Source organism: Lytechinus pictus, chromosome 16 (genome assembly GCF_037042905.1).
Source record: "Lytechinus pictus isolate F3 Inbred chromosome 16, Lp3.0, whole genome shotgun sequence".
Classification (NCBI taxonomy): domain Eukaryota; kingdom Metazoa; phylum Echinodermata; class Echinoidea; order Temnopleuroida; family Toxopneustidae; genus Lytechinus; species Lytechinus pictus.
The window spans coordinates 19665314-19676563 of record NC_087260.1 but is presented as its reverse complement, the minus strand read 5'-3'; positions in this window follow the sequence as shown (position 1 = coordinate 19676563).

The following is an 11250-nucleotide window of genomic DNA, read 5'->3' as shown; positions in this document are numbered from 1 at the left end:
GGATGAAGAGGAAATAAATTAGACGTTCGATAATTCCTGTTCGGGGGTGACTCGTCAGGAATTCAAGGCGAGACGGAAGAAGGAAGGTAAATTTGTATTCTGTGTCTTTCCGTTTTGGAATGAGTTGCGTAAGTTCGCATTACGACGAAACTTTCTCGCCCGCCCAAAATAATTCAGTCCCCACGACTCAAGCACTGAGGGCAATTGAAGAGGCCTCGATACGGAGACCATGCGGGCATTTTTTTTCCTCCGACTATTTCTCTCCGGTGTCAGAATGGGGTTTAGTTACTACATATCATGAATATTCATGAACACAAATCGTAATGCTATTAGGTATTCCCTGGGCTTTCAATGGCAAGGTTGTGGTTTCGAATCCAAATATATGCAAGAACTTGATAAAAAAATCCTTTTTATTATGAAATTTGTGACAAGACTTTGAACAAAATACAAGTCAAAGTATTGTAGCTCAACTCAGAGACTTCAAAACGCTTTGGTGTGGAATGATTACAAAGCCCAAAGTCATAGAAAAAAAATTCACCGCACAAGAAAGTAGCCGTTTTTAAAGTCATCCCATTTCATTATTAATTTTTTTTACGATACATCCAGCTTTTCTTTGGGCAAAATAACCAAATTTGTTTTGAGCTCTAGATATTTGATTTAAAAAAAATACATTTCACAACGAAGAAAACGGGTTCAACTGCCACTTCATTTATTTGTAAGATTGAACTTTAAGAAGATACTCGAGCATAATTCACATTATCAAGGCCAGGATTATTGACCCTTTTTAAAACCTTCAGACGGGCTTTGAAGAGCAGTCCTTTAGAGTGAATCATTTACTTTGATAAACCCTATCGTTCCTAAACACAATGAAGAAGGCCTTAAAAGCTCGCATCAAATTATTCATCTCTCCCATACTATCCCAAAAGACAATGAAATCATAACCACAAATCTGATAACATTGTAGATAACCTACATTAATGTCATTGTGAAATTCGAACCTTCACTGACGAGTTACTGAAAGGGTAAGACAGCGACTTTTTTTTTAAAGGATACAGACATTTCTCTGATACATTTTAATGAATATTTTATGTCGTAATATATCGTATTATATCTACCAGTAGGCATGATAGGTCTTCCTTATCTTTATTAAACCGTGTGATGATTTTACGCTCGAAATTTAAAATTCAGAACGTACTTTGGAAAGACATTTTTTTCATATCATTTAGGAACAGTAGATTTGGGATTGATAAAACACCCGATGTTCATATTTTTTGTGAATACATCTAACATGTCTAAAGACTATATCCGTTGTAGCTCTTGTAATAATGTTTGCATGTCTTTGAAAACAGACCATAAGAAAGAAAATTGTGTTGTCAATGTGCTCTGTATATGATTCAAATATGTCTTTCTGAGACCCGGGGAGTGTTTCATGAAAGGACTTGTCAGACGTTTTATCCGACAAGTCCCACTTTATCCGACAGTTACCATAGTAACAGTACCTCTCAGCCAATCAACATCAGAGAAAGATGTCAGATCTGACAACTTGTCGGATGAAAATGTTGATGAAACACTCCCCAGGGACCCGTTGCAGAAAGAGTTGCAATCAATCGCAACCCTAAAAATCATGCGCAACTTGATTTTCAACCAATCAACAGCGCGCATTTTGGACTTGCGATTGATTTTTTGACTTGCGTTTAAACGCAACTCTTACCGTGTTTACACTTAATCGGCATTTGAATCTGCTCGCGGTTCTGAACCGCGAGCCGATGCAGCATCGGCTTTTTCATAGCGTGTAAACGCGAGTAACTTGAATCGGCTCGCGGTTCAGAACCGGCAATTTGCACCACCAAAGTAGTAGGTTCTGAACCGCGAGCCGATGCAGAATCGGCTTTTTTACTACGTGTAAACAGAAAGCCGATTCTGCACCGGCAATTTGTGCGCATTTCAATTACTTTACCATTGTGACGTAATTGTTAGCGCACTGATCCAGCGTTGTCTTTATTATGACGTATATTGTAGGTATGCGTATCATTTCAAGTTTTTGCATCGGCTCGCGGTTCTGAACCGGGAGCTGTAACAACGTGTAAACGCAATCCAAATGCCGATTCTGCTGTTGATTAATTGAAAGTCAAGTTGCGCATGATTTTTAGAGTTGCGATTGATTGCAACTCTTTCTGCAACAGGCCCCAGATTTCTCTTATTGTGATATTCTGTATAAAAGGAAAAATTCATTTTATTCCAGCGGTGTGGCGTGGGGGAGGGGGTGCACACGTCCCTGGCATTTCTTTGGGAGTGAGGGGGAAGTCACATCAACGAAACCGGCTCAATGCCGACCGATGGTCTGTCATTGGTATGAACGTAATAGCTTTGGTCGGTCTGGAGTCGGTTTCACCGGTGTAACTGTTGCATTACCCGTTAACCATTCCTTGATTCAAGAAAATTGGAACAAGAAATAGGTCGACATGGTCGAAGACTCTCGGGTTTTTGGTCTCGATTAAGATCATCCGATCACAACCCACGATGAAATCTAAAAACGTGGAAAGCACGGATTACAAATGTCACCATGACCCAAATATTAAAACATGTACCAGCTGAATGTACTATAGGTTGCTATTTTGAATTTTTAAATGTGCCAACCGTTATAACTTGGGGCGTCGTCTTTTCTCTTCGAAAGTGGGTATCACATCGAGTTATAAAAAATATGGATTGTGGATTAAGTATATTTGTGTATCTAGTTATTGCTACGATGGCAGTTGAATCATAAATAATAAAATCTCGAACACTTCATTATATTATTTAACCGCCAATACACAAAAGTGACACAATTTGAGCAAAATTTTAGCAATTAACACAGACAAAGCAAGAATGAAATTGGCATTTCAAAGGCCATGCCTGTTTGAATGTATTCTTACGTCTCCCGTCTTCTAATAACATCCTTATTCTTCCGCTTAATCATGTTAATAACTCATTTGAGTTGTATGTGTCATAAAATTCTTTCGATGTGTATCTCACAAGAAGGAGGTTGAGATGGCCGAGATAATATGCATCAAGCTTGCCAAATTCGCGTTTGAAGTCTATGCTTAATCTTTTTCATAAGTTCCATAACGATTTCCATCCAAACTTGAAAGGTTTTACTTATTTAGTAATTTTGTCTCGTCTATGAATTATGTGAATTATTCATACCTGCAGTGAACGCCATGTGTCAATATCATTTTTATTCAATGTTAATAAAATGAGCTACGTACCATCCAATAAATGGATATGATGCAAAAACAACTCTATTAAAAGCATCATGATATGTTTTATAAATAAAGTATTTCAACTAAAAAATAATCTGCAGGTTTCATTTCACGTTTGATGTATCAATTTGCTACATACAAAGTTACCCCCCCCCCATACTCCTTTCAAAATACCAGAACTATTATGCGTTTTTAATTTTTTTTCTGCATGTAGATTGTCCCTACACTCATTTAGTATACCTCGGTCACATTTGCTCTACTGCGGCCACACGGCGATTCGAAAACAGCCGTTTAATTCATTTTTATTCAAACCACCTATTTGTAGCTGGTACAAAAAATATGTTAAAACGGCTGTTTTCGACTTGCCGTACGGCCGCCGTAGAGCAAATGTGACCGAGGTATAGTGATGCATCAAAGTTCTCATTTTAACGAAAGGGATAGACTATGGAAACAGCATAAAAGGCATACTAAATATGCATGGAGAAATCCAGGACAAATTAGCCCTTCTTACTGAGACCGGGGAGCGTTTCACGACGATGTTTGACAGTGACTTTCTTCAGCAGATGTTATAAGCTACGGAAATCATCGCATCTGGTTGGCTCAAAGCGAATTAGTCAATGAAAATCACTGACAAACCTCCTCATAAAATGCACCCCTGAGTCACGGGAAAGTAGGGAGGTTCGCTTCTCCCGTCTCGCTCGAGGGAAAAGCTCGTACCTCGATAAGCATCTGACGTCATCTGCTTTCAATTTCGACATCATCTGCGGTCCATATGATTCCTAAGGATGAATCACAAGTAACCTGAATTGATCTTAAGAAGCTGTCGACCAATGAAATCTCATAAGATTCGTGTTATCTCGGTTAGAAATGATTCAGGTCTTAGTGAATCATTTTATCATTCCTGTGGTCAGAATGAAAAGCGGGTGGAAAGCCTCGTTCATTGCTTCGTTGAACCAGTGACCACGTACGATTTTGGTTGATAACCGGTTTAAACTGGTTAGCTTGGCGTCGATTTGATCAGAGTTGTCGATTCCATTCAATCTCAATATGAAAACATATTCATTGATATGATTCCTGAACTCGTATTTAACATTATAGGCGGCTCCAGGGGGCGAAGTGCCCCCCCCCCATGGGCAGCGTAAAGAAGAAAAAAAAAGGAAAGACATGAGAAAAATTAAGAAAGGAAAGGAATTAGTGCCTAAAAGGCTCCTTCCAAGTCAAAATATAAAAAATATAAAAATCTTCGGATTAATTGTTTATTGGGTTACCCATTGTAAAATATGTCCATTTTCTCCGATCAGATTATTTCAAAACTTCGGTTCGCGCTTTTAAAATTATTTTCCAAACTATTTAAAGAACAAGTTGTTCTAAAAATATCGAACAGAAAGCAATATTCAATATCAGCTTCATGGCCCGTTAAACATGTAAATCAAAGATTATATCCTACGATTCATCGCAAAAAAAAAGTTATTTAGTTGACTGGTCTAAGACGCCTGGTGGGTCTTTCATCAAGCTGTTCGTAAGTTCGACTTTGAGAACGACTGGTGACCCTTTCTTGTGGTAAATGGTTTTCATTGGCGATGGTTATGTGTGTAAGAATGGTTCACCAGTCGTTCTTTAAGTCGCTCTTAACTTACGAACAGCTTTATGAAACGGCCCCCTGATCAGTGTTGGAGTTTTATCCTGGCCCTGCATTTTTTTCAGCATGTTCTTTCTTTTTGACATACGCTCTTTTATTTTTTTAAACAAAAAGTAACAATAAGTGATAAGAGTCTTAGAAGCACTTTAAAAAAATGAATTACATAGCCCCCCCCCCCATCAATGACCCACACATTTTTGCCAAAAGTTGGAAGGAGTTCAACCCCAGTGCTTTACACTACACTGGGTCCGTATTTCCGGTAGTTTTACATTATTATTAATTTTGTAAAACATCAGATGAATATGAATAAAAACAAAATATATCTAATCAGTAATTCACATTTTGCCAAACTTTTCGTACTGTGAATGAACCATGTGCCCAATATTCGATGAATTCTATGTTTTCCCCTGAGCCTGTGTCATGATTATCGTCTGCTAGAGAGAGAGGGGGGGGGGGCAGTCCCTTACTCATCACTTTCGTGATGAAATGTGATTGTAGTTTTACACACTAGTCTGACAAAAGGGTCATGTCGCATCATGCTAAAACTGACGCAACTTTCCATGAGTAATCAGACTTTTAAATATCATTATGTGATACCTACTTTATTTGTTAAAAATTTGTCAAAGAATCAAATTTTCATTATTTTGTTTTGCTAAGTCGCCGCGCTCGTTCGTGGCTATTTAAGGATTTTTGTCTATACGCCATGTTTTGCCCTTCTCTATTTTTGACTCATCACTCCACTGACCAGTTAACATGACGTGACATGTTAAAAAACTTCCTGGATTGGGTTAACAAATTGATATTTTGAATTGCATTTCGTCTCTCTCTTTTGTTTACCTGGTTAACAGAAAATGAATCATCGCAACTTGAACATTCACTTTGTTGCTCTTATTTCACACTCGCTCCCGCTTGAGCAATATTTGATTCATTTTTCATAGTAAAAAGGGTATCTAAAAGCAACATAATTGAATGGAGTCATTCATTTATTTAATAAAGACATTCATTTCAGCATGTTCAGTGGAAGTAGTTACAATTTTCATACAACCATGTGTAAAAAAATAAACTTGGAGATATTTTAAACAATATTTCACTTGAAAAATAAAGTATTTTTTAAAGCAAATACACAACAATGAAATTTAATGGCAAGATGGGCCAAGTATCCTGGCATCGAAAACAATTTCAATCAGTTATCTAAATGCCTTATCGGTGACTCAATTAATTCCATTGGGAAGCTTAGAGGCGCACATAAGCCCGAAAACATTAATGTCACAATCATGACAAATGTTGATTCACAGTCTGAATTTAATAACGTTCTGACATGACAGGCTCCGGAAAATATTGAAAACGCTAATATTGCATTTTTTTAGAGTTATGTCGAACAGTCAACGATGAAAGTGACGATTGTTGAAAAAACATTTATCGCCCAAAACCGGTCTTGGATTATCTACCTGTCATTTTAACAGATTAACTAGTATTAACCCATGTTTACAAATGAAAGTCAACATGTCTCTGGCTCTGTTGGCATATTAATTCTTAGTCACATACTTTTATCTGTATAACCGAACATGACATAATTTATACTTTTTTCTCGATAAAAAAATAAGTACTTTGCCCCTTTGCTCTAATACCAATGCTTAGTGATTACAAGAATTAAAATTAAAATTTCGCTTCCGTCGTAACTGTCAGAAATGTTTATGTCAATCAAGTCATCCCCTCTGGATATCCTAAATCCGGTATGGATTTTTTTAATCAGAATAATTTTTTTTTACTTCAAACTCGATTAATAACTAGTCATATACGATTTAATGCTCGATATTGATCATAGTTTGCCTCATAGACATGAATATTCTCTAGAACAAGGTTTACCTATGAAGATTGAAGATCATCATGATAAATGGACTATCATCACTATCAAGAGATTCTCGAAAATTCATATTGATGACAAAACAGGTACTGATAAATTTAGGATGTTTTTAGGTGTCAATGAAAAAAAGTGCGACATTACAAACTGTTATTGCAATTAATCCTTCAAATCACTGTAGTAACTGGTTGTGCGGAAAATTTTCAGTGTTGCAATGATATCATTAAGTAAGTGAACTAATTCCTAATTGTTTGGAAATAGATTCTGATTATTATTATGTTTAATTTTGTTATGAATCTTGTAAAGAGTAGCATGACTCTATTTGTAACCATTCCAGTTGACTATATATTGTAAAAATTTATGAATGTAATGTTGCATTTTTGGGAAAGGAACTGCAGACAAAAATGAGGTACTCAAGCTGATGCTTTTGAAAATGGCTGTTGCACTTGGACTCACGGGCTGCGGTAGTGTATTCTGATAGAGGGCAAGACAACGTAATGGTAATATAATTTTTTTTTTCAATTTAATTACCGCGGTAAATTAAGAGTTACACGACCGAAAACTCCTTTTTTATACTCTTCTTTCTTTTCTTCTTCTTTTGTTTCTCCTATTTTGTTTCACTACCTGCTAAGTCAAATTGGCGTTCGAACCCCTTTGCCCCTAGCCTGTATAGTAGTCTACAGGCACAGACCCTTGGTTTTCGCAATTCGCAAAGTGCATAATGCAGAGTCTGAAGTAGTGAGACTAGATTCACTATGTACTGTTGCTGGCTCTGTTTGACACATACAGAGCATTTGGCGTCTAGTCTTTACTCTAGACCTGTTATTGGTTAAAGCGTCAGTTGGAGTCTGTGCTTGTAGGATAACTGTATGGCATCATCACTGCTTTGGCTTAAGCACGGGTCTCTATTACCAACGATTTGAATATATTATTTTCCATAATATTCACATCAGGTGCTGTGATATGATACTGCCGCCATTTTGAACTGAACTACAAAACAGTTGAACTTCTTTACCCGGCCATGTGGGAACAATTAAAAAGAAATCGTCTCTTATCTACTGCAAACACGGCGGAGGTTGGTGGATGATGGTTTAAAACGGGGGCGGTTGAAAAGGCTCGTAATGATACACCGCTCCCCCTCTCGGCTAGGGAAGTGTAACTACCTTTAGACATGACCTGAAGAGTCAACGTTGCCATAGCTACATAATTAATGATCCGTCCGTGAACTAATTGATGCGGTTTTTGAACCGATTGATTTTGGCGGTTTCTCAGCACAGTCCCGAAATGAATCCGAAAATAACCAAGACATTTTTTCGCGAGCGATAAGAAATGATGTTAAAAGTTGCGCGTTTCCGAAATACGTACTTGGCCATCAACATCAATGATTTTCTCTAATAAAATAATCTATGTGGTTAATTGATTTTAAAGCTTTCTTAGTACCAGTGTTAAAGGAAAGGGGACTTAGGTAACTGTGACTGTAATGGCTTCATCGTGGCCTATAGTAAAACAAACATGTCATTTTAAATTTCCCATTCATTTTTTGCAATAATTAATGGAATTCCCATGTACTTCCTTGCTTTTGTACATTTAATGCTATTATAAATCTTTGGGGTTTTCTGACTGAATAATGATATTTCTTAGGAAATCAACTATAGTAGGCTCTTGATGCGACTATTATACACGGGAAGTACATTCATTTTCATTTACCGAAAATTCGGATTTATAGATAGACGTACATCTCTTATAGCACTACCCAGCATCTGAAAAGGCAAAGTAGAAAGCTTATTATTTTTAGCCGATACGCAGGCATATAATGAACACAGAGGATTTTTATTTAATTCAGACATACTATCACATACAAACTGGATCGTCTTCTAACATTTGAAAGCTAATGAGATAATTTTTCAATATCAAATTTACTTTTTTTCAGATTGTTCTTTGGGCCTGACGTTGCCATCATAAAGTGATAAAAAGTGGAACGTGTAGGATCCATATCAGCCCATCTCTAGGTTTCTGAAGAAATACAATACCGGATTCCTATCATTTTGAAACAAATAAAAAGATGTGTATTTGAAGTTATTCCCAAATTTGATACAAACTGGCAACTACTTGGTTTATTTGGGGATTCTAAAATCGTAAGTGTACAATCTCGTTTTAAATGAGCGTCATGCGACAATATAGAGTCATGATAGACATTCACATCTTTAGCGAAATAAATTTTTCTTTTCGTTACAATGTCAATATTTGCAAAGTCAAATAGGAATTCTATAAACTACATTATATTTCACCCTGATCTGAACTCCGCACTAGATTTGATAATATTTTTAGATTTTCATATGATCGATTGATAACCGTTTGCACAACCTGTTCTATTTGACCTTATCCTAATTTTGATACTGACGAAGACCGCATGGTTTGACTCAGAATCATTCCTCTTATTCATAACTCCAAAAAGAGGCACGAAGGTAAAATCACAAGCAGGTCATTAACATAGACAATGCATGAACTTGTAATCTATCGATATCTAATTCGGAATCATGCCTTACTTACTGGGTATCATAAATTGAGCTATCTTTTTTATGCATAAGTTAACATTGATTTGACTTTGAAAAATCTGAGCGACAAGATCCCACTTGTCACCTGTGTCTGTGATGTGTTATAAAATGAAGCCAAGAAAAAAAAATCGCGCCCAAAATCATTTCTTTAGTGCTTTAAAAAGGGTGAAATATATAGAGTCACAACTCAATTCCATCCCATACACGAACATGTTATATCTCCCCACGAGATTTGAAATGATGATTTGGTTTTGTCAGTCTGAGATATCTTGAAAGTGTGTTCATGAATTTGATTTTGTTTTCTTCCTTGGTGCATTTAATCCATATTGTTGACAACTTGATCAAACGGTAACTTATGCCTTTAATTCGGATGAGTTGAATGTTCACTCGGTTTTTTTTAGGAGTGGAAAGACTTCCCCTCATAATCGAGTAGTATGACAAAGTTCTCTTTCGAGTGAACATGACGACATCCCTTCATGAACCTATTCACTCGTGAATAGAGAGAATAAAATTACGCTCTAAATTGATTTAGACTAGATACAAATGAAGGTCGCACGACATTTGCTCCTGCGACAATTGCTCCAGGCTTAGTTTCGTCTAATACGTAGGGATGGGTTTCGGATAGGGTATAATGTTAAACCCAGGGTCGAAGTTAATTGGTCATTCGATTAATAAGTGGAATATAGGGCGGAGCAATTGTCGCAGGAGCAACCTATTCGAATTCATTTGTCAGGATGAAATGGAAACAAAATATTTTGTAAGACTTTTACCAAAGAAGATACTTCACATATAAAACTATAACATTTATTATGTTTATGTTTTTACAGTCATTTTTGATGACTTGTAACGTTCTTGTAATAATATATAGCATACATGTTGATGTAAAAAGACAGAAAATAGGAAAGATGCCCACCTGACTAAAAACTAATCATAAAAGGTTCTGACTTGCTCTCTGAACAAGAGAAAATGAAACAAAGTTGGTGCACGGCCCATGGAAATATTGTTTTGACATATTATAGTGCATTATTTAAGAAAACTTGGGAAATTTTTTTTGGATATGACGTTCATTGTTTGGTTGAAGATATTGTCTATTTTACACACATTTGCTTTTATATTCAGCTACATGTATGATGTTTCTAGACAGTCTATATTGTTCGAGAAGTTCAATCTTGTTATATCATTTCCATACAGGTCCCGTTTCAAACAATACTCTTGTTATTTATGGGGTTTACCTTGCTTTAAGACTTAAAGGAAACATAATGATTGAGTGCAGGAATGAATAAATAAATAAATAGTAGATAGATAAATGAATGAATAAACAAATAAATGTATAAATGAACGAAAAAATAAATGAATAAGTCTATAAATAAATAAATGAATGAATGGATGAATGAATGAATAGATAGATAAATGAATAAATAGCTAAATAGATAGATAGATAAATGAATAAATGAATAATCAGCTTTCCTTTGAAACCTTAAGAACCCCTTCCTTTATTTTAGACATCGTCTCAAATCCTGTGTGGCCATACGGTATGGCTGTTCTTTCAAGGTCACAGGGAGGCCTTCCAGTTTGTCAGGCTTGCACACTCATTGTCTAACATTTACTTTAATTTAAGTCTGACTTCATCTTTAAACTCGATTTATTATAGCCTATACAATCAGACAATGTAAAACAAAGATAAGAACAGGGCAAAAATCTTAAGAGATTGCCACCTGTTCTTAACAATACCCTTATATATAAATCTAATATGAGCATCATAATCGTACCCAATATCACAACATGAATATATTTTAATGATTGTATATAAATCATATTGTATATTTAGAGCTGCTTAAAAAATAGCTCTACGCGAATTATATATTGCATCGTTTCACCAAGTAAATACACATATGTTTCTATTTTGGTTTAAGTGTGATGAGAATGTGAAATTAGTAAATCCCAAAAGCTGAGTTG